Genomic DNA, 24818 nt, shown 5'->3' with positions numbered 1-24818 from the left:
TTTATAACTGTTACAACATGTTTTTCTGTTTACACCATTTGCACTTATTATGTTTATTCCATATGAAGGGTCAGAAAATAAACTAAAACTCAAAAGAAACCTTGTTTACAAAATCTTACAAAGTATCTTTGGTTCATTTTCCATTGCAAATATCTTAGTGCACTTGAAATAAGGCAAAGCTAACTTAAAAATAACCTTTTCTCTTATTTCAGGTGTATTAAGATATTTACACTAGAAACTGGACCAAAACTACTGAGTGAAATTTAGTTTTCTGCAGTATAAAAGTTAGGAATCGATGTCACAGGAATAGGGCCTTAAACCAAAACACCTGATATTTTTAACAAAGGGTCACCAATACTTTTGTCCATGTGTGTAAATTTTATACATTAAAATAATGCTTTAAAATCGCCTTAAGATGTAAAATTATAAAAGCTTATGCTGTTATGTAGACATCTATATATACTTGTCCAATATTTCCACATATTTACTTTCACACGATTTCCAATCAACATTGTGTTTTATTGACTTTGCATTCTAAAATGCCATTTATAAGCAGTTCAACCTATTAATGAACCTCCTGGCGACATGTTGAATTCCTAACAGGAAGTTGTGGTTGTTTTGAAGGATTCTGATTGGCTGACATAGGTTTTACCTTTGCGCTACACTGCCCCCTATGGGTTCGGTGTTAAAGTATTTTGGAGAGTTTGAATCATTCACCGTGTCTTGCAGAGATCCTCTCCAGTCTTTTGGAGAGAAATGCTGCCATTGGCTCATCTGCAGCAGATACTGACACGCTGTGCTCATTTCCACTCATCAAGAGGCTGGAAACGGTTCGGCCTGCTGCGCCCATCAAGCCAGTCCTTCAATACCTTCAACCTGAATCCACTTTTAGAAACTGCTGCCAGGCCCAAAATAAAATTATCACAGTCTCTTCTTTGACTGTACCTTTTCCAGCTGATATCAGCCTCTGAATGTTAGCATCAGAGCTAATTAGCAGCTCAGAGTCACAAGATGAAGCTGATTTTGAAGATAAAAAGTTTCCCTGAAACTCTTTTCATCTCCAGCTGAATTATTTTACAGTTTAATTTCCCAGCATAATCCAACACAAAGACACAATCATACACACACTAGTGTTGTATGAGACCCGTCTGGAGACCTCTTTTTATGGTCTCGGCCCCATTTGGTCTCAGACATTGAGGATTTGGCATTTTATTTCAAGACCACAACTGTGGAAATGTCACTAAATTGTCAGCATATTTGTCCAGTTTATTTGTCAACATTCTTGTTTTCACTGGATGCAAAACATACAGGTTACAATCCAATCAATAACGTGACTTACTAACTTTATATTTGTAACTGTGCAGCTATCTTTGCTAACCTCTACGGAGCTTACTTTTCTTTGAGCTTCCTTTCAAAGTGATGCTAAAAGTTGGACGTTGTCCTCACCGTCTCTGAATGCGAAGAGCTGCTGAATTTACACGTTATTATATGCTTTCTTATGATTTATGTAGGTAAATTTATTACCAATGAATAGATGGGCATCTTTTCCCGCTCCGAGACAAACACTGCGCATGTCCTGAGCGCCGTGCGCGAGTCAAAGGGTAAATAGATAATCATTACATATTATTAGCTTTAGGTTAAGATTGTGTACAACTAAAAATTAAGAGCAAGAATCTAGTTCATGTGGAACATTATTTCATTCATTTACATTAATCATGTACATGTTTGTAAAAAAGAAAAGCTTGTTGCAGCCAGCCCCACCCACCAGCTCCTGGGCTGACCTCTGACCCGCTCTCCATCTAACGGTCCGGATAATCCCTACGAAGGCTAACATATGTAGCTACATGAAAAATCTGCAAACTATTTTTAATTGATTAAACGATTGTCATAATAATTGATTACTCACTATAAAACTGTTTCCTCTGATCCTTACTGCACATCTCTTTTAATTTCTTCTTTTCTCTTTATTTTAGTGATGAATCAGCTACAACCAAATTCTCCAAAACATACAGATAGTAAGGTCAAGTTCTCCCTCGAAACCGCACCTTACCAAGGCAACAACAACAACAAAAAAAGAAACAAACCAATGTTACATTTCTCAGTTTGCTTCTGATGTGAATCTTAAAAACTTATAAACTCTGAGCAGTTCTTGTAAGGAAGTTAAATTACTCCACAGAACATAGAAACGTATTATTTTCTATATTAGAGCGCCCTCTTGTGGGTAACACACAGATAGCGCTTTAGTAACTTCTCTGTCATCTTCAATTTAACTTCAAATATTGTGAAATTATAAAACATTCAATACATCCCTGCAGGTAGAATTTTGCTTAGACGTTTAGACATTTTACTTAGCTGAGCAGGAGTAGGACAGTATATTTTTCTTCTGCAATAGAAACTATAAAAATATTCCAATTTATCAGCATTTTGTCTCCCAACAGCAGCAAGATGGTTCCGGGAGGTGAGCAACACCAGGCTGCAGAGGGAAATGATAATCTAATTTAATTGCGACATTAAATAATTATAGCCACCGTAGTTTACATCAGTGTTGGGGCTGCGATCCCCTGGAGAGCCACCAAGGGGCGCCAGAGGGGCCTCAAAGCTGGAGAGAAAATGAGAAAAAAATAAAAATAAAAAATTGAAACCCCTTTTTATTCTTAAGTTTTGCTTTCTGTTTTTCAATTAAAAATATATGTATGTATGTATGTATGTATGTATGTATGTATGTATGTATGTATGTATGTAATATATTTATATAAGTTAAAATAATGCATTACATGTTTCTGATTGACATAAATAAATGTAATAATTAAGGACTATCAAATAAAAAACATTCCAAAGTATAATTCTTTACATATTTTGAAGCAGTAAAGTGGGTCGCTGCCCAGAAGTTAATGCTGTTTGGGGCCTGGAGGACTCCTGGTTTAGACTGTAAACTGGTCTAAATCTAAGGTTTAATTGTAGATAATTAAACCTTAAAAAATGTTTGTATATTGGGCTTCTATAAGTCCAATATACAAACCTAAAATCACTTGTAGTACCAAAAGCAAATTCATTGTCTACCAAAAATAAAAAATAAAAATATGCAAGACATTTCTGTAGGAATGACATTTCAAGTCTTGCTAAAATACTTATCCTTTGTTTCTTCTCTGCTGTCCTTATAATCTGAGATTGAAGAGGTGAAGGTATGACAGGTTGTTATTGATCAACAAGTTATCAGAGTGTGTGTATGTGTGTGTTGCTAGATGTTTTGTATTCCAGTCAAGAAGACTGAGTCATGGTTCTAGTAAACAGCATCCCTACAGACGTCTCAGAGTATTGATGACATGTCCTAGACAATGGCAGACATGAGACAAGGACACAAACCATGATCAGCATCTATTTTATTGATTGTTGTGTTTTAACCATCCCCTCTCTCCTGCACACACACATCCACAGAAACACACACACTGAGGTTAACTGAATTAAAGCTTTAGTGAAGAAGGATGGAGGAAATGTATGGAGGAGAAAAACCACCCACTTGATGTGGAGGAGATAATGGACCAGATAGCTGCTTAGAAACAAACTCAATTTGCAAAGCAGAAGATCAGAACATGGGAAAAAAGAAGAGGATATAATCAGGATACGGCAATAACCTGCTTTGTTTTCCTGAAAAGCCATAAGAGTAGCAATTTAAATGTTAACAGTCCAACCCAAGACTTAACTGAACCTGGCCGCAGACTGAACAAACTGAGCAATAAAGACAGAAAGGACGTTAAACTATTCGACCAGGCAGCAAAGAAGAGGATTTCAGATGGGTCAAATATGAAAACTGAAAGAAAAACTAGAATAAACTCATCGAAACAGACTGTAATGACCTAGCTAGCACTGGACGTTGCCAAGAACGTTTGCCGACAACGTTCGGCCGACGTAAAATGAGACGCCATTAAACGTCCGTTCAGTGAACGTTGGTTAGCCGTTTGTTAGCCCTATGCTAGCTCACCCTCCGTTGGTTAGCCTAGCTGCAGGTAATAATGGAGAGATATCAGATTGATAAGACACCGGAATTCAGAGACAGACGTTTTTTACCATTCAAGACAACACACCGTCTTAACGGAGGAGCTGAACCTTAACGGCAGGAGACGGTAGGTTAATATAACGGCATCGTTTTTATGACGGTGTGTTAGGGCCACGCTAAGGTTTCTTTTTTTTCCGAGAATAAAAAGGATAGGATAAAACTTGTTATGAGAATACAATCATAATATCAGTAGAGTAAGGCTGTAAATTAGGAGAATGAAGTTGTTATTAGTAATTTTAAAAATAAATTTTTACAAGTCTGTCACGTCAGCTCTTATCGAAGCATTGCTCTCATTAAAACGACTCTTTTGCGTAATTTCGCGTCTTTATTGTAGTAATAGTATGACTTTATAATATTATGGCTTTATTCTTGTAATTAAAAATATCTTAGTCGTTGGCATAAGTTTATTTTAACACTTGCTTCAGATAATAACAATATAGCCAATTGATGGCTAAAATAGTTTTTTTCGCCCTGAAAATGCACCTGAGCAAATGGCAAAATAAGTCAATTTTATAGTTTTTATTTATACTTTAAGATATGCAGAGAAGCTTAAACATGTAGAGCTACCCCATTATTAATTTCTAGTTAAGTTATTTTGCAGAATTAGTGGTTGATTGGATTGTGATAATACAGACCTTTCCCTGTTATTTGTTATATTTCCCATTTTGGTTTGACATATATTGTGTCCAGTGTGTGCCAGAAGTCTTTTTATGAAAACGTGCTAACCGTGTTTCTTGGTTGGTGTTTGGCCGATGTTTGTTCCCAAAGAGTGCATGATGACTTGGAATTGATGCAGAATCTTTTTATCGCTTTGTGTTTTTAACGGACTCAACCCACATTTCCACCAATTTCCTTACAAATCTAGCACCATTTAAAGAGTAACTAAACCTCTTTTTTTGCAAATAAACTGTCTAAATTGGTCGCTAAGCATGCTGTTTTTAAGTTTTATTTGCAAATTGTATTTTTGTGTAAATTTGTTTGATTCCCCAAATATTTGATGTAAAACTGTTTTCACATTGGATTTAGCTCCACTTTAAAAAATAAACAGTTTTTAAACGACATGAGTTTCTTTGTTAACAAGCAAAAAAATAATTTTTTGTTCTTTTAGTGCCAAATTGTATACTGCTGCTGTGGATATAATCCCAGATGGGCTACACTGCCTCATAAAGTTTTCCTCCAACCATGTTGGGTTATCCTGTCTGTTTTAAAAGCAATCTCCTGTCTGTTCTTTGGTTGATGCTGCAGAGACGTTTCTTAGTGTTTTTCCTCAGACACACGGCCCAACATATGCTCTAGCTGAGCGAGATCAGCGGCACCACATGGGGTTGCCACATCCTTTATCAAACGAGCCACATCCAACCGCGGGGGGCATTCACAACGATTATCATACGGCTCCCAACGTGTTTGACAAAAAGGGCACAAATGGGTCGCCATATTGCACCCAGCTTCAGAAAGCTGTCAGGATAAAAATGTCTGCCAAAATGACTGAAAACAGAGCGGCAATAAAACCAGGAAGTGAAACGAAACAAAAACAAACAAACAAAAAACCAATATGGTTCCACTCACCACAGCAGGGCTAAAACATTTATGACAATGACTCTGATAATCTGAAATAAAATAATATATAATACACCATATATTCATTGTTTCATATCTTAGGTAATCCTCTTCTCAAATTTCAAAAATCCTTGAACAACCAGCAACACAAACTAGATACGAGACTAAATTATTTTATGACTGTGATGCTGTGGATTTTATTAAATAATAAATACACACAAGCAATTACCCATCCATTGTCTATTCCCGAGAGGCGTTACGGGACTTTGCAATAATCACTTTAAAAACAGAAAAACAACTCTTAAAATACTAAATCTCAAAATTTATCAAGAAAATTTCTGGATTTTCTTAATGGTGCAAACGTAGTTGCTGCAAGTTAAACCATGGTTCCTCTGTTAGCTTTATCAAGAACTGGTAAGTAACTGGAAGATGGACTTCATTAAGTAACGAGCAATGGTTGCTATGGCGATGCTCACCTTTTTTTATGGCAGAAAGGGTGAATGAAGCCCACAACACCACTAAAAGTCAAATAAATTCACCCGTATTCAGTCATGTTAAAACTGTGAGTGGTAGCGCCTTCTAGTGGTCACATAAGTGTATTTTAATTTGTCTTCTGTGTTTTATGTAGAAAACATGTCAGAATAATGGCAGGAGCAGATTAAAGTTTAGTGGTTTAACAGAAAAGTGCAGCAACGGGAAACAAGCTGACAGAAGACAAAAAAAACTTTATTTGATTTATAAACATTCAGCAATTAAACTATGGATTCAAAAATAAAAAAATTCCAAAGATTTTACAGGATTAGACTTTAGCCTTAGCAAAAGATTAGGTGGTAAATTAATAAAATCATAAATCAATCAAAAATATATACATAATATTCAGAAAACCTGAGCAGTGATTGTATGAAAATCTTTAAAAGGGGAAAATCTCACTGTCAAAGAGCAGTTTAAACATTAAATATGGATGAAAACATAATAAAACATAGTAAAAAATATTTAGACAAAATTTACATTTTTATATTTCCATATTTAAGTAGTAAAATTAGTGAAATTAGTGTGCATAAAAATAACATTATTCTTGATATGAAAATTTCCATATCAAAAAATACAATTTACTACATTTATTAAGCAAAATTAAAAACTTGATAGCTAGCTTTTAATTTCGATAGATAAAAGGCAAATTGTCTGAATGAAAATTAATGTGAAGTTACTAATTAAAGTGCTTGGAGTTGAAAAACGTTAAAAAAACATTTTTAATTAACGTTTTTTTAACATAAATATATGTGGAGGCCTGTCACAATAAATCAGATAATCGCATGATGAATTAAAACGAACTCAATAGTTTCCATTTGCATGATTTATCATTTTTCTCTTTTTTAAAATCTGGATGATAAAAGTCTTCAGTCTGGTGCTTTTGTTTCAACCAGCCCTTTTTGAAAGGACAGTTTTGCTTACAGAGACTTCATAATTTTGACTGAATTCCTTGTCAAACGGCGTTTTGACTGAAGTCCAAAGGGTTGGAGTCCCAGTTGACGGCGTCTCAACTAAAGTTCTACAGTTTTTTATTTCTCTTTCTCACTGTTTACATTTTAATTATGTTTTTTAAATCTCTTTCTCACATGCTGTTTTTATTTTAATTATGTAAAGCACTTTGAAATGCCTTGCTGCTGAAATGTGCTATACAAATAAAATGTGATTGATTGATTGATAATTCATTTTATTTGTTGTTTCTGTAGTTTTATTTATTTATTTAAGATATTTAAAATACTTTCCAGTTCCAGTGCTAATTATTCATCAGAAATTAAAGTTTATTGATCTTTGAGAATGTGTTCTTGCATTATCATTATGTAATTATTACATTATATTATTTGAAAATGGTTTCAAAACAACATTATCATTTTTAGACAATAGGGATAAAACTTCAAATTTTGTCATAAAATCAGTTAATACTTAAAGATTAGGTAAATCTGAATCAACTGATTACTGAAATAATTTTCATCCCTGCACACAGAGATGTGATGTAGCAGCATTTTGAAGAACAACAGAGCCGTGTTCCAACAATCTGACCAGTTCACCACCAGTAAAAATGAAAAGCAGAATATGGGACCAAGAGAGATGGATGTAAAGAAGAAGGGAGGGGCTCGAAGTACCGAGGGAATAGATGGAGAGAGAGGGAGGCTGCGATGGAGGAGGCTGATGTCATCGGTGCGGATGAGCCAATCAGAGAGCCGGGAGCGGAGCAACGGGGGGGTTTGGAGACGGAGCTCTGAAGGGTGTGTTTTATGATCCACTGCAGATTCAAAGCAAGAAAAGAGTGGAGAAAGGGAACGAGCCAGGAGACAGAAGTGAAAAGATGCTGAGATAAAGGAGAAGCGGAGATGGAGACAGGAATGTGAGGAGGAGAAAACGAAGGGATAAAACAGAGGGATAAAAGACGGGAAGACGGGGAAACACCTGCAGAGGTAAAACAAAGGCTTCGCAGGCCGCTGTGTGTGTCTGGTGTCAGTGTGTTTGTGTGTCAGCTGGAGGCTCAACCGTCTCTTACGTAACACAGCCGCAGGTACGGAAAGCTGAAATGTCTCTGAGTTGGTCTGTGAAACACTGAAACGAGTCCTGGACGCCTTAATCTGGACTGCAGAACCTAGGAGGTACATTGATTTAAATTTGACCCAAAGTGTGTGTGTCTGCTTTATGAAATCCCCATGTGGATCGAGGTAGGAGTGGCAGTCTGGCCAAGAAAAATGAAACCAGTCGGGGAGGCGTTTGGTTTTTCTCTGGTTCATTCACGTTTCTGCTTTGCTGTCACCTGTGGTCAGGAGGTGGCTCAGAAACTGGACTGGACCAGCCTTCAGGGAGGAGTTCCTCCTTCCCCACTCTGACATCGGCCATCATCTGCAGGCGCTTGTTTTTATTAATATTGAATGAAATAATGCACTATAGCAGAATTTGTGATAAATTATTTACACGTGTGTAGCTTCCTAACTATTCCAGATTACCTTCTATGAAGAATAATCTGTTTCTGATCTGGTTAGACTTTTCAAATCAAGACATTAGACATTCTGCTGTCAGAAGTTTATTTATAAATTAAAATGATTTATTTTAGTCCCTCTTTTTCTCCACAGTCAGCTGCGGCATTACTTAAATCACTGAGTTGCACCACGTCTGCCTTAATTCTGAGAAACTATTGACCTTTTTTTTTTTTTTTTTTGGCAGAGTTGTTGGAGTTCATAAATTAAATTGTTTCCTTCAACAGACCCTGGTTTTAAGTCCATTACTTTTTAAAAGAGTTGAGGTCAGAGCTTTAGGAATGCCGTTCCAGAAACTTAGTATTTCTGTTTAGAAGTTTTTGGATATCATCCAGAAACGGAAACGAGCAGCTACAGTCAATCAGGATTATGAACCAGAGGTTAAAAGGTCGACGCCTCCTTCAGGCACAGAGGCAATCAGACTGCTCGCAACACCAGCAACTAAGGATTTAGGATTAGATTAGAGAAAATAAAAATAGCGTACAATCACTGCAGAAACCAGAAGAGTTCAGATGAATAATTAATGCTCAGCACAGCACCTTCCAGTTATTTGTTGGGTTTGTTTTTCTAACATGAACTGAAGGCAAAATGAATGCAGATAAACTCCACATCCAGCTACCTGTTGTTGGTTTGTTGCCATACGTTTATACAGGTTTTTCCTTTTTTTTTTTTCTTTTTTTTAAAAAGAGAAGACGAGGTTGAATCAGTGCTAACATGCGTTATATTGATCTGGGCTCCGAGTATCTCCTGATTAGTGTCAATCAGAGAGACAGTCTGGGGGGAAAACCTGTTTCTCTAGTGCCAACCTGAAGGTAGAGGTCTAAACAGTTCATGTCCAGCATGTGTGGGGTCTGCTGAGATGCTATCAACTTTCACAATGCGCTGAGTCAAACCAGCCAAACCCTTTGAGTGACCTGTTCCCCTCCTGGCCTGTGGGGGCGCTGCACCAAGAGCCACTGAAGGAAGCGACACAAAAACCTCTGAAGACACTGAGAGCAACTTCCTTCTTCACCAGATGGGAACAAGATGGAGGCGTCAGATTTTAGCTATTGGAGGATTTCTCTTTAGTGTTTGGCTAAAGACCAGGAGCCATTTCTGCTGCTAGCGCTAGGCTAGCACGTTTGGTTTGGTTGTATTTACCCAGAGTTCCCTGCGCTGTAGTCCACTTCCTGCTTTTGAAGCGGTCTCCGGTCCGCTTGGCGTTCACATTCAAACAGAACCAGAGTTAGCTTAGCGTTCACACCTCACCAACCGAACCAGACTTTCTAAACAAATGGACTGGAGTCGGACTAAATGGGCCTGGTGGGAATGCAGCCAACGTCTGAAATCCCTATTTCAGATAAAACATTTTAATAGAGAAATGAAGACTCTTTTATACTTGCTTTTAGGTTATTTAACTTTTAATCAGAATGCGTATTCTAATTTATTGAATATGACTGAATGTTGACATCACTGAGTTTCTGTTATGTTTGAAGGTTTACGTTCAGTCTCTCTCTCGTCTCGTTGAGTTCATTTTATTTTATCTCCCATTTAAATCTTGTCATTAGAGGAAGCCAAAATGAAAGTAATCCATATGTTTAAATACTTCGGTCTTAATTTGCCATACAATAAAATAAAATATTCTTTATCGTCTTCCAGGTGGCTTCTTTTTCCCCCCAGTCAATAATCCATTAGAGCGCTATTAAAGTCTTTCACAATAGAAGCATAACCACTCAGATATATGGCAGAGTTTCAATTAGGAAGATAAAAAATAAAACAAGATGAAGAAGAAAGCTGAACATCTCCTGCTGGATGCCAGTAAAAGTACGGAGACGTCTTTTAAAGCTTCAGTTTGATTTGAATGATCCAGTCTTTACACTAACTGGATGATGTTTGACAGATCTTCTGTTTGTTTCATAACCGACGGCGCTGAATGACCTCACCGTTGCTGCCAAGGCGATTAATTAAATTACTGAGCAAAACTTATTCATAAGGAACCAAACTTCGATAACATGGAGACGTTTTTTCTGTTTTTTCTTTGTAATCCCAAACACACTCTGCGTCGCTGAGCTTAAAGCAGCCATCTTGGTTTCAGGAGATTTTTATTCCCTAATTATTTTTACTCATAACATGTTGGGATTTTCGCCCATATCTGTTTATGATGTTTGCAATTTTCAATGAAGTCTCAGACTAGATTTTATTATTACATGAATATTACAAGCAAAACTTAATGTTTAATATGAATAATGTGTGATATATTTGCATGAGACAATCAGATATAATAATCTTGGACTTCTTCCTAATCCTTTTCATCTGGTTTTTAAAGTTTTTACATATACATATATATATCTTTATGACATATAAATATATTTACATTCTTGTTTTGTTTTTTACTTGTTTGAAGTAAAGATTTAATTGCAAAATGTCTAACTGTTCCATCATGCATATTCAGTTTCTCATTGAAAATCGTTGTTATAGTTAATTTGTGGCTGTGAATTTAGTTGAAAAATGTTTATTTTTAATTACCGTATTTTTCGGACTATAAGCCGCTACTTTTTTCCCATGTTTTGAACCATGTAGCTTGCAGCCCCTTGCGGTTTTTCTGTGGATTTTTCTTCAACCACCAGGGGGCGCTTTAGCAGGAGGTGAATCATTAGAAGTAAAAATTGGAAATCAAAGAAGTGCTAATTTTCATTTAGAACAAGCACATGCTAGCAGCAGGCATGACGGAGAAATGTTTTCAAACTCATAGCCCCTCGTCATGGAAACATCATGAAGATGATGCCGCTTTCAAGTTGAAGGCTGCCGATCTAGCAGTGCAGATCGGCAGCCTGTACTGCCAGATCTGCCAGATCTCCAGATACCAGCGGCTTATGGACGTTTCCAGTTTTTGAAAAAGCTTTGTAGGTGCGGCTTATAGTGAGGTGCGCTCTATAGTCCGGAAAATACGGTATATTTCTCCTTTATGAGATGAACTTTAGGTTCCAGAAAAACGTTCTGGTGATTCCTGAGCTCCGCTTCTGTTTCCACCAATAACCACAAACTGAGAAATATCGGTTCTGTCTCGACTCAAACTCTCAACTGGATCTGAAATGTAAAAATCGGTTCATATGTTTTCATCAAAGCTACATGAAAATAAACTAAAGCTGCAATTAGACCTACCACAATTACACATTTTACTGGGCGATAAATTGTCCCCAACAGTATTGCAATAAACAATAATATTGTTGTTTCGAGATCATTTTCAAGTAATATAATGGTCACATATTCTCAGTAAGCTTTATTTTCTAATGAACCTTTAACACTGGAACTGGAAGACATTTAAATGTCCAAAACAAATAACAGAAATGTAAATAAATTAATTATAAAGTCTGTGTAAACAAAATTGTCTTTCACAGAAAAGGCCAGATGAGACCAAAGCATCAGACTGAAGAGTTTTATCATCCAGTAAAAACGATAAATCATTCAAATGGAAATTATTAGATTCTTTTATTTTATTATGCCATTAATTGATTTATTGTTCATTTTGACAGAGCTAGCCTCTACATCTACATAACATCAACATAAAGCCAAACTAGCAGTTAAAAAACTCAAGCTCATTGAACCTCCGGCTGTTTGAACTTTTATTCTTGGACTAATTCGGTTCGGATGCCTTCAAACTTTGCTGTTTTGCTGAGAGTCTACACTCGTTTCCACAGGTTTTGGAAACAAGGATGCATCGCCAACAGCAGGTGTGAACAGCTCAAAATCGCTCCCTCTTCGTTCATTTCCAGCTATTCTTACGGCAAAAATCATTTTCCTCCTCCAGCCAAGCGACTGGCAAAGTTTGTGCATGTGAAATTTCAACCTCGTGCACAAACAGGCTGGCGACGCAACACAAGAAAGCCGAAGCTAAGAGTTCGCTCATAAATCAGCCTTACGTTTGGGAGACCGGTGCTCGGCCGGTACGTCCATGTGAAGAAAAGGTCTAAAAATCAGCCTCCACATCCACCCAGCAGGTCATGTCTGCATGTTAACAGTTAATAATAATCATTCCACTGTTGCCAACTCAGCGACTTTATTACTATATTAGGATTATGCAGCTGAAAAGATTTGTAAAAGATTTCCGAAATGTACCTGTGTATTTGTGCCTTAAAAAGAACTAAATATTTACAGTAAGTGACAATAAAAAGAGGTGTGCAGATATGAACAGAAATGTTGCTTAAAATGCGTAAAAAGCTGTGCAGATGCCAGCAGGAGTGTAAAGAGTTCCTACGTCTGTTGGGAGAAGTGATGGTTATAAAGTCTAACAGCTGCTGGCAGGAAGGATCTGTGCTTACGCTCCGTTGTGCATGTAGGATGCAGCAGCCCGTCACTGCAGGGGTTCTCCCTATCTAGTGCTTGAACTGTTAAAATATGAAGTTATGATGTTTTTAGATGCTATTCCTGCCGGTTCTGGTCGCTAAACCCAGAAACTACGGCGGTTCCACTTATTTAAAGTGTTTGAATAATTGGAAAACTTTACTGGAAGCATTAACCTTCACCTCACAAAAAAGATTTTCTGATAGCTCTCTGACTTTCTGGTGTCATTTTTTCAGTTTCTGCTTCCAGGTTCTGTTCTACATAAAGGAAAGAATGGCCTCTTGTCCTTTTACAAAGTGAGTCTTTAGCGTTTCAGAGCCAGACTGAAAGGTTTTTTTTATCAGAAATGAGGGTTAGATGGAGGTCTGCTTGACTAAATGAGATTAGCTAAATTAATCCTCTGGATTGCTTATCCATCATCCCTTTCTCTCATCCGTTGTTCTGCTTTCTTCTTTGCTCTGTTTTTTTCCACTTGTGCCCATTAAGACGAGGTTGTTGTATTAATGAAATTAAGGCGTGCCCTGCTTAATTTTTCTTCCTTCCTCTGGGAGTGTGTGTGTGTGTGTGTGTGTGTGTGCGTGCGTGCGTGCGTGTGCGTGCGTGTGTGTGTGTGCGCGTGTGTGTGTGTGTGTGCGTGTGTGTGTTGGTTGGTTTGTCGGACTGAACATTAGCTCACATTAGAGACTGTTTTAAGCAGCTTATCTGAGTTTGAGACCTTAATCTGGTCAGAAGCAGCTAATCTAACTTTAGTGACTTAAACGGATTCGCTGAAGAGAAGCAGCAGAACAAAGAGAAACACTCATCCTGCGAGTAACAAATATGTGACTTCTGATTTTTTTATTATTATCATGTGACCATAAAAACAGAGGCCGCTGTGTTGGTCTGCGCTCCGGCTAACTGTTTCATCATCACTCATCTGACTGCCGGCCAAATACTGCACAATTATTTCCTGTGTTTTACACGAACATGTTGGAATGAGCGGCGTTGGGTTTTGGGAAAACGATGAGCTTGGTGATGTTTTCCACAGAGTCACAAAGAACTGCACACTGGGCCTGAAAGGCATACATTTTTTGGACAATGTTGCAACATTTCCTCTAGAAACCAGGAGCTGACTGTCTGTCAGTTTGCCCGTCTGTGACTTTATGGAGAGCTGCTGCTGATACAAACTGAAGGCTGACGCTTCCAGCCATCAAAACCTTTAGATTATGTCAAGTTGCTTCCGAGGGGAGGAATAAACCTGAATCATTACAGAGGTAAGGTTGGCAAATAGCCATCAGAGCCAGGAGGCGGGGCTTATCGCTGTCAGTCAATCTCATGCACTCTCTGCTAAATGTGCTAATGGCGAAGAAGCAACTCTCCGTTTCAGGAGAAGCGTTTATGTGCCGTCAGCTGCTCCTCAGAACTTCATCCCCCACGAGTCCTCACTCTGCTAATTGGTGCTGGCTAGTCTGAAGGAGCAAACAGCTGGTGGAACATCTGCAGAGCTCATTATAGGAGCGACTTCTCGGTGAAACGCTGAGAAATGATTTAAAAGCATGTTAAAAGGTTAATGGAGCAGGAGCTTCTTAAGAGACAGTGTTACTTTTCAGGTGTTGAATTATGAAATCAAGTTTCTTTTATAACAAGTGAAGGAAACATAGTTACTGGATTATGCTATAAAATGGCATTATGTGCCTGGATAACTCAACACTGCCTCTTTAAGCTACGACACAAAGACAGATTTACAACATAACGTCTTGAATAACTTCACAGATCTTCACTTTAAAAATCCCTGGCATTTTCCCTGACAGTCTAAACTTATTCAGATCGCTAGAGTAGGTTATAGAGAGAAAAATGAGGCTTTCATGGACGATAAAAATCATGAAGTAGATTATTTCACCTCTTCCTGTTGCCTTAAATGTTTGTGATTGTGGTTATTTGTCTGCATGTTCCTGTTTCTACTCACTTTCAGGTTTGGCACTGGAAGCTAAACTTCAGCTGTCTCTGTTTTACCCTAAAACAAAATAAACCCCTAAAGACTTAGACAATAATTCTCCAGACGTCTCATAATTAATGCATTTGGTTTGTAGCTTTTGCTACAGACGGAAGGCGAGTAGATTTCCTTTCTATGATTGGACTGGATTTAAAAAGTCTGTGGCTCTACGTGCTGCAGAGAGGAGAACATGAAGACGGGAGGAGTGTGTGTGTGTGTGTGCGTGTGTGTGTGTGTGTGTGTGCGTGCGTGTGTGTGTGTGTGTGTGTGTGTTTGGAGGTGAGTCAAGTGGATGCTGGGAGTGGCTCTGGAGATGAGGTGTGGTGAGACAGAGAGGGGGAAGGGAGGACAGAGGGAGGGACGGGGGATGGGGACGGATACCCGGCCGTGTGGCGCTGGAGGTTACCATGGCGATGGGGAGCGACAGAAAGTGATGGGAGGGACATCAACACATATTTCACTGAGCAAATTTACGTCTTTCCCCTCTGACTCATTGACGAGCCCTAAAGCTTCACAGGAAATGAAGAAAAAGGTTTTCTAAATAAAAGAAACAAGACCTCCCATGAGGGAATAGCAGTGAATTTATGTCAAATATTTCTGTTGTGATTTGGCTTTAAATATAAAACCTGGATGGAGAACCAGACCGATTCTGATCGATCAATAAAACCTTTCTTAACTCTGCCTGTCATTACAAATAGATTAGATATTTGTGCGATAAGTTACAAACATAAGTGATCTATATAGCTTTATCTTTGTTCCACCAGAAATTCTCTGCAGGAAGATCAGTGGACAGAAAGCAGAGTTTTTTCTGGGTTATTTTGGTGTGTGCTGACAAAGCAAAAAAGAGTAAAATAAAGGATTATTCAGGAAAAAACTGCAGACCAACACTGTGGGGAATGAAAAATGTAACACAGAAAGTGGAGCCTGAACAAAGCTAATTCGCTAAACATGTATAGAGGAATTTTACTGCCAAAAGTCGAGAACTTACAGCTTGAAAGCAACCTGCTTATTTTATTTAACCAAAATATTTAAAAGTAGTAAAAAAATCAGATCTATTTCAATTGGCAACATCATCGACTTGAAATGGGTCTAAAACAGTTTCAGTAAAACGAAGAGCAGGCATTTAAGGTTGGTTTAGCAGATACTGACTACAGAGAACACAGATGTGCTATCAGTTTTGTGTTTACGACAAACGATCGCAGGCGATTTGGCCAAAACCTCTTTAAGTGTCAATAAGCTCATTTGGAAATCAAACGATTTCTCTTTTGTAAACATGTCATGACTTCCTGACAGCCGTAACGCGCAGGAAGAAGCAGAAAACCAAAGAGGAGGAGCTACAGCTATCTGTGGTAGCCACACAGGCACACCCAGGAGTTATTATCAAGCGCACCCAGAGGAACACCGCCATTCTATTGGCTGGAACGGTTGCTAGGCGATGGTACAGCAAGAGCAGAGATTGCAGATGACAAACTGCTAAATTTAGAAAGTGCTGCCATTTTACTACTAACAAGCAGAGTTGGGTAGGAACTAATTGTTAAATATTAAAAGATTGATAATTTGATCAATTATTCAGTGCTTGAATAGACTTTATAACAAATACCTCCTTACTCTAGTAATTTCTTGGATGCTACTTTTTACTTTTACTTGAGTAAAAATATGTTGAAGTACTTGAGTCCAGCGTTTGGGTACTCGGCCTCCCTGTAGCTGCCACGCTGTCCGTAGCCAGAAAACAAACCCACCTTTCAACCGTTGCTGCCTTGTTTCCGCTCACTTTGAGTCCTCTGCATTTCAACCATCGTTTAAGTTTCTCCAGCTTCTGTATCAAAGAATATTGAAACAAAGCTCCCGAGACGTCTTCATCTTCATCTTTGTTCAGATTTCTCTCTGTTGTGTTTTGTTTGTCCGAACATCCGGGCAACTAGCGTGCTTATGAATATTAATGAGCAACAGCGGCGTCTTTTGCCATCAGGGCTTTTTGCAAGTGAGCAGAAAGGTTTGTGAGCGGTTCGATTTGATCTGTGCTGGGAGAAACCTGAGGAGGATATTGGAAAGAGAGCAGAAGTTTTGAGAGCAGAGGGATGAAATCCTGCTTTCAAATTAAAAATTCTCAGCAGGAAGATGCACTATGTGGTACCAAAACCAGATGATATCTGCATTCAGTATCTAGTCCTGCAAAGATCACATCCGCTCTCAAGCTCCACTGCTGTGAGAAAATATGAAAAGATAGCGTTGCGCTCCTCCTCAGGTGTTGGGGTTTTAGTCTGCCTGGCAGATGAAGCGTACTTCCTCTTTAGTCTGTGTCCTTCAGACCTCAAGAAGCACCAGAGTCCAGAGAAACCCCGCAGCCACTGGGTCAGTCAGAGGACTGATGAACCCGAGGTATGATTTTAAAAGGGTCATCTTATAATCATGACATACGAAGGCGCCTTAAGGCCATGGTGAGAAAATTCACACACAAAAAAACTGTTTTTAAATTATTCTCAGAAATTTTCTGGAAAAAAACATGGAAATTTTCTGAGTTTTTTTTTCCAGACAATTTCCGAGACTAGTCTCTAAGTCTCTGAGTTTTTTGGCAGAAATTTACTACTTTTTTTTCTACTTACAGTGGCCCAAATATGTTGTTGTGGAAACAGGTGAAAGCAGATTGTTGTAGTTCATAGGAAGATTATACTTTTACCTTAATTCTTAACTAATAAAAATTAACTTTTGTATTTTTGACTAATCCGGAATAACGATGGGAGTGAAATGTTTGCTTGACGTGTCTCTGCGCCCTGAGGGTTCGCCCCGCTCTCAGCTGGAACCTCTCGCCCCTCGGCTAAATCTAATGGACCCCAGCTGGAGTGGGTCGCTGTTCAGACAGCAGCGTGCCTTCACTAATGACAGATTTATGCATTCCTCTGCAATTGCTTTGTTTGTCGTGTTGGAGACAGGAAATTACAGAGACACACGGGCAAGTGGCTTTGTGTCTACGAGAAGTGCGTGTGTGTGTGTGTGTGTGTGTGTGTGTGTGTGTGTGTGTGGGCGGTCATGTAAGGGGGGTGGTAACCCAGAAGTGCTTCAGTGTAATGCCTAATTTGAATGAGAAAAGAAACGTTCTGGGCGCTGAAATGAGTTTATTCTAGATTTCAGTTTGTAAATGTCACAAAAACGCAACATAAGAGAGACACAGGAAGAATGTTTTGAAAGGGAACATATGCAAAATCTACATTTTGCATGTTTTTGTTCTTCCATTTGAGTTTCTATGGCTTCTAAAAACAGCCAAGCACTTAAACAAATTACCCATCTGGTTCTTGGCAATAAATGAATGTTTTTTGGTGTCTTGAAGATGAGCTGTTTCAAAAACCTCCGAAATGTAACGTCACAAATCTGCAGGCATTGCCTGTTACCTAGTGACCCCACCAAAACTCTGCCTGTTACCTAGCAACCCCAGCAGAATTCTGCCTGTTACCTGGCAACCCCACCAAAACTCTGCCTGTTACCTGGTGACCCCACCAAAAGCCTGTTACCTGGTGACCCCACCAAAAGCCTGTTACCTGGTGACCCCACCAAAAGCCTGTTACCTAGCGACCCCACCAAAACTCTGCCTGTTACCTAACAACCCCAGCGGAACTCTGGCTGTTACCTAGTAACCCCTAAGCTGAGCTCCAGCACGTTTGGTCAGCTAGTTTAACCACTGTATGCGCTCTACAATGGCTGCTGGAAAAAACAAGTGCTTTGTTGTTGACTTGCCATCCAGAAACCACTTGCTGCATTTTTGTTGGTTGTGCAGGAGGCTCCACTTCCGCTTTTCAAATATGAATGGTTGTGTAATTGCACATCTTTTTGCAGCCATTTTCACTTGCGAGTGTAAACGTTGAGTTAGGGGGCGTGGCCAGCAGTGGCTTAATTGGATTTAAAGTGACAGGAGACCCTAAACAGCTCAGAATAGACAGAACTGAACAAACTGAAATCTCATTATCTAAAAAAATATAACAAACATGTTTGGTATTTACCATGGGACTAACCTAACCTGTTCAAGTTAGTGTTAATATTGTTATACACAATTTAGTAATTTTTCACTTTTTGACTAACTTTTTGTTTTTGGCTTCTGCCTTTACCTTTCTATATTGTTTATTGGTTATTCTGTTCTTCTTCATCTTTAATTAGAAATGTAGAGGCTTTCACCAATAAATAATTCCTCCATTAAAACCATTTTCTCTTAAAGACACATTCAGGTCTAACAGAGCACATATCATCAAGGTCAGATCGACCCTTTAAATAAACACCCTAAGAGTCGGAGGGGGTTGAAGTCAACCCACCAAGCAAACAGTGAGCCACGCTTCAGCTCGTCTTAAAGACATTTTATTTGAGATTTAAACATTAAATTTATGATCATCTATAGTGATTTCTGAAAGCTTTTTTTTGTTTATGGGACCATATTGTGAAACTGTTTACCAGAAGAGGTTTGCATGTTTCCTGGCAGGAAAGAGTTTATCTGTTGGAGCTGTTCTTGTTGATAAATGAACTCGTTTTATTTCCTGTTTTTGCAGACAGATTGAGCTGTTATCAGGCGCTCTATTATTAACCCATTTGCACACAGACTCACACAATGCACACCCCGTTGCACAGCAATTAGCATATCGAGGGCAGTGTGGGGGTTCCTCGTCTTACCCAAGGACACTTTGACGTCTGGCAGGTTGGAGATCAATTAGCTGAAACTCAGCCCCTCCACCCCTGATCCACAGCCAAGAAAACATCAAAAACACCCCACCGTTTTATTTATCAGGAGACATTTAAACGTGTTAATCTGTTCTCACATTTTCACAGAAATTCAGCTATACTTAATCAGAGAAAACTGTGAGCCAACTATGTGTTTTAAAGAGATACAGGCAGTCTGCAGTTCAAATAAATGGTTTATCTGCCACTTCACGGCGGCCATGTTGGATCTTAAAACGCCCACCCAGGATTCTTGGTGTTTTCCCAACAGAACGCATCAAAAGCTCATTTGTTGGAAGGATTTTCCTCATTTAAGAGTGTAAAATGTGGAGAAACCAGAAGATTTCTTCAGTTTTTTTTGCTGGCAAACACCAATTAAATCTTTTTTAGTTTGTTTGACACACATAACGTTTCCCGTGTCTCTGTTTTTCACCAAGTAGTGGAAAGGAAACCTCATTTCTGCCTCTGGTGAAGGCTGGGATTAATAATCCAATGTGGTGACAGAGATTATGAGCAGAAAAAACAGTCGGCTGCATGTTGGGTGGCGTTTCCTCAAGTAAGAAGTTCCTCGGTCGGGTTTTATGCTGGGGGTTTGCATGTTCCCGTCATGCATGCGTGGTTCAGGTTTTCCTACTGAAAGCCTCTAAATGGCCCCAGGTGTGACTGTGTGCAGGAGATAAGCCCATCAACGCTGCACACCACTGACAGCAAGACCAACATTAATTGATGGATGCTTATGGAGTTAGAAAAATTTATAAAAAACAACAGAACCCAATAATGGTACATTCTTTGGATGAACGTCTGGGGTCAAAGGTCGGAAACTTTTTCAGCCTTTGCAACAAAATAAAAATTTTCTAGAACCAGAAAACCTCCTTATCCCTTGTCTTATAAATGTACACTATGTAAAACATTTTTATGGCAAAACCAAAATAAATTGTATTTATTTTTTAGATTTCAGGATAAACTAAAGGTTTAGACTTTCACAGGGAATGAGACCAGCTGAGTGAAATAGTCAGAAGAAGTAATTTTAGGAGAACTCCTTCATGGAGAACAACAAAAAACTAAAATGAGAAATGTTCAATCAAGTTTCAATTAATCAAGTTTATTTGTATATCACATTTCAGCAGCAAGGCAGTTCAAAGTGTTTTACATCATAAAAACAACAAAAAGTCACAAAAACATCATCAGTCACCAGTTTGCGAACAAACATATTTTATCAGGTGTTATCACCAAAAACATGGATTCACATCAAACATGTTGATCAATGTTGCATTTATTCTGGTTCAAAAGAAACTGTAAACAGCTATGATTTAGAGGAACTCTGTGTTTCAGCTGTTTCTCAGTCTGTTCCAGATTCATGGAGCATAGAAGCTGAATGCTGCTTCTCTGCTTGTTGAGCGTCATTTTTAACACGACAGCATCAAATTATTACCAGCAGCAGGACTTTGATTAAATGAGTCAGGTGTGTAGAAAGAATCACACACACTGACAAACGTCTTCTTTTCTCATAATTATGGTAATATTATGAATCTATTCTGCTAATATTCAGACTTTATTCTCATAATAAAAAAACAACAAATCTTAGTCTGGCTCCCTCTTACCAACATTAGTTCCACAGATAAATGATCTAATCTAAGGACACATTGGGGTCAAAGTGACGTTTCGCTGCCGTTCTGACTCCAGAATATCTGCTGCTGATTTCGGCTTGTGAGGAAGAGGTTTCTATCTGCTCTCTGCTTCCTCTGCCAACGCGCCCAGCCAGAAGCAACCGGGTGCCACGCCCGTTAACGGCAGCGCCCCTCTTTCTGATCAGAGCTCTCCTTCACTGCCAGGAAATCACTTGATTTGTTTGGACCTCTGCCCGAGGAAATGCTAACTTCACTGGCTGGAAGAAACCTCAGTTTAACTGTTACAATGGTTCATCTTTCAGGATTTAACGAGTTAATAACAGACTCAGAGCTCAGCTTATTCTTTAAATCCAGTTTGTTCACCAGTCAATCAATCAAGTTTATATTTATAGCACATTTCGGCAACATGGCAGTTTAAAGTGCTTTAAAAACATAATATTACATTTTGATGAGTGGCATCAGCAAAATAATCAATAGACATCCAATATGTTGGTCAATGTTTCATTTATTAATAATCAAAATCAGCTCTAAACAGGTGAGTTTTTAGACTAGATTTAAAGGAACTCAGTGATTCGGCTGTTTATTCCAGATTTGTGGTGCATAGAAGCTGAATGCTGCTTCTCCAGGACAGGTTCATGAAGTTAAAGTGGAATAAACTTCCAGAAAACTGCAAAACAGCCAAAACCATGAGTCCATTTAAGTCAACAGCATGAACATCGATCAACATATTGATGATTTTGATGATGTCACTCGGTAAATTGTAATGTTTGATCTCAAACTGGTGACGGTATGATGTTTTTATCTTTGTTTTTAAGATGTGAAGCACTTTGAACGGCCGTGTCGCTGAAATGTGAAATACAAATAAACTTGATTGATTAAACAAAATTAAAACTTCTGGCTACAAATCGTTTCTCATTCAGTCAGTTTTGGTTCCTCATCATCAGGAAAAAACCAACCACTTACGTGTGTGTGTGTGTGTGTGTGTGTGTGTGAGAGAGAGAGAGAGAGACTCATGAATAATGAAATCAGTTGAATTTACGCCACATGGACAGTCAAACGGGGGAAGGCAGGGCTACGTCTTTATTTTTCATCTTTTATGTCTGATAATTACCCTCATCTTTCTTCCTTCTCACCTTCTCCTCATCTCTCCGTCCACCTTTACCGATTTTTATTCCTGCAGAAGGGAATCTATCAGTGAGTTAATTTCTTGCTGGGTTGCACCTGCACCCCGTTCTGCCCCCTGGTCCCTGATTAGATTGCCCCCGCCGCCTCCCTTCCTGCCCTCTTCCTCCAGCCTCCGCTGGGACTAGCGGCTGATTGGACCCATCTGCTCCGCCGTCTAAAGCCTCTGATCCACTGGAACGGATCGGAAACACTCGATGGAGTAAAACCTGGAGCTGTTTAAGCATCACAGTAATCTGCTGCTTAGTTAGCCCAGTTAGCTCTAAGCTAGCATCAGCTCTAAGCTAGCATCAGGGTTTCTCCACAGTTAGCAGCTGCCACCACCTCCTAATGCAACCCCTTCAGAAAATATGAAGCATCTCCTCTAATGACTGGGCATAAATTACAGTCGTCATGAAGATGGATGCGAGTTGGAGAGAGAGTGATGTGTGCTGGGCACAGGTTGCATAATAATGAGCCCCCAGGGGGTCCACAGGCCAGCTGCCACCGCCTCCAACACCATGTGTGCCTCAGAAGTCCTGAGCCAAAGAGCACTTAGAGACTGATACGATACGACACGTCCAATCACGACCTCCGACCTTTCATCTTCATATTTCAGGACCTCCAGGTGTAAAACCAAAGCAGAAACTGTCATGAAGTGGGTTTGAGGTGGTGAGGAGAGACGCAGGCTGAACCCAGGTTGTAGTGAAAATGATGTGATTTAATGAAAGAAGCTCAAAACAGTCCAGGACGACAGGCAGCACGGCAGAGAGGTTAGCATACAGCTAATTACCGGTAGCAACTGATGACACTGAATACCAGGACTATCCAGTTCAACTGGCCAGCACAAAACTGACATTAGACAAGGAACACAGACAACAGGTGGGACTAAATACACTGGGAGGGTAATCAGGTAACTAGACGCACCTGGGAAGCAATCAACAGGGAGGACAGGACAGGAACAGGACTAAACACAGAAAACCTCAACATAACTGCACAGAAAACTCAGAACATAACAGAAACACTCTGAACCTGAACGCTGCGGTTCACTTCCTGTGACATCATCTCAATAAATCTGGGGAAGGCGACCGGTTTTTCACTAAATGTCCTAATCTAAAGCAAGATGGCCTCCGTAAAAATAACCAAGCTCCTTTTTTCTAAGCGTTTATACAAACTGGTGCTTTTTGTATAAAGTTAAAAAAAATTATCTCATAACTTTGAATCTCATAATGACTTTGAAAGTTGTAATTATGACTTTTATTCTCAGAAGTTTGCCAATTATTCTCGCAGTTATTAATTTAAAACTCATAATTAGACTTCCTGTTGGGCAGAAATGGGATTATTTTTTCCTTTCTCTCTTTTTTTGCTGGTGATAAATGATACAAGTTTAATTTTCCTGGAATTTACAGGAAACTTTTAGGGAGCAACTTGTGGGGTTCCTCTACTCAGACATCTTTCTGTCCATGTTTTGTTTCTCTCTCTGATTATTAAAGCATCTCTGACTGCAGCCATCTGATGAAAAACTGCATCATATTTCTGAGTCACTGCATGATCCCACGCCTTACAGGAACCAAGTGACCGGGTCGCTAAAATATGTTGGTTATTGGGTCAGAATCTCCTCCACTTGACCACAGAAAGACAAGTTACTGTTCTTGGTCCCAAAACTGTTTAAAAGGTTAGAGGTCAATTGGACTATGGAAGTCCAATTCTGTCATAGAAGAAATAATTAGGAGGAGGAATTCATCATTTCTGCTGTAAAAGTCACAATAATGAGATTCAAACTTATCATTTTGAGAAACTGCGGCAAGCTTCCTTAGAGAAACGTGATTTTATGTTGGAGCTGAGATAAAAAGTCAAAATTATGACTTTTGTTCTTGTAATTAACACTTGTAATTATGACTTCCTGTTGGGCTTTATTTTTTCTTTTATGGCAGAAATGGGCTTCCGTAGGTTTCAGATAGAGTTGAGTGTAAAACTGAACAGTAAGATGTCAGGCAGGTTTTCTTAAACCAACATTTTTGAATAATTCATAAGGTGTAAAGAGAAATTCCTCCAAAAAAGAGACAAAAATGAGAAGAAATAAGCAGATTTGATGTGATGAAGTTTATATAAAAGGAAGAAATTAATGTTTCTTATCACCTCCTGTCAGCGCCCAGAACAAAGCAGACAGAACCCCTCCATCCTCCATCCATCCATCTCTCCATCCATTCATCCATCTCTCCATCCATCCATCTCTCCATCCATTCATCCATCCCTCCATCCATCCATCTCTCCATCCATCCATCTCTCCATCCATTCATCCTTCTCTCCATCCATCCATCTCTCCATCCATTCATCCATCTCTCCCTCCATCCATCCATCTCTCCATCCATTCATCCATCTCTCCCTCCATCCTCCATCCATCCATC

The 24818-nt window shown here is 39.0% G+C and overlaps 1 protein-coding gene across 4 annotated transcripts in view; it reads left to right on the top strand.

Moving 5' to 3' along the window:
* The first annotated feature begins 3935 nt into the window (after nucleotides 1-3935).
* The window catches only part of LOC103153468 (neural cell adhesion molecule L1.1-like), a 47619-nt gene continuing 26736 nt past the window's right edge, over nucleotides 3936-24818 (top strand). For 3 of the 4 annotated variants that reach the window (XM_016661962.1, XM_016661961.1, XM_016661959.1), the window contains exon 1: nucleotides 7851-8070. The gene's annotated coding sequence lies outside the window, so the exon portion shown is untranslated. Of the gene's footprint in view, nucleotides 4122-7850; nucleotides 8071-24818 lie in introns of those variants that run through there. The other variant, XM_016661960.1, reaches the window with a different exon arrangement.

This window comes from Poecilia formosa, unplaced genomic scaffold (genome assembly GCF_000485575.1).
Source record: "Poecilia formosa unplaced genomic scaffold, Poecilia_formosa-5.1.2 Scaffold351, whole genome shotgun sequence".
In the NCBI taxonomy this organism is placed as follows: Eukaryota; Metazoa; Chordata; class Actinopteri; order Cyprinodontiformes; family Poeciliidae; genus Poecilia; species Poecilia formosa.
Note: the sequence above shows the minus strand (reverse complement) of the source record. Positions and strands in the feature narration are given on the sequence as shown.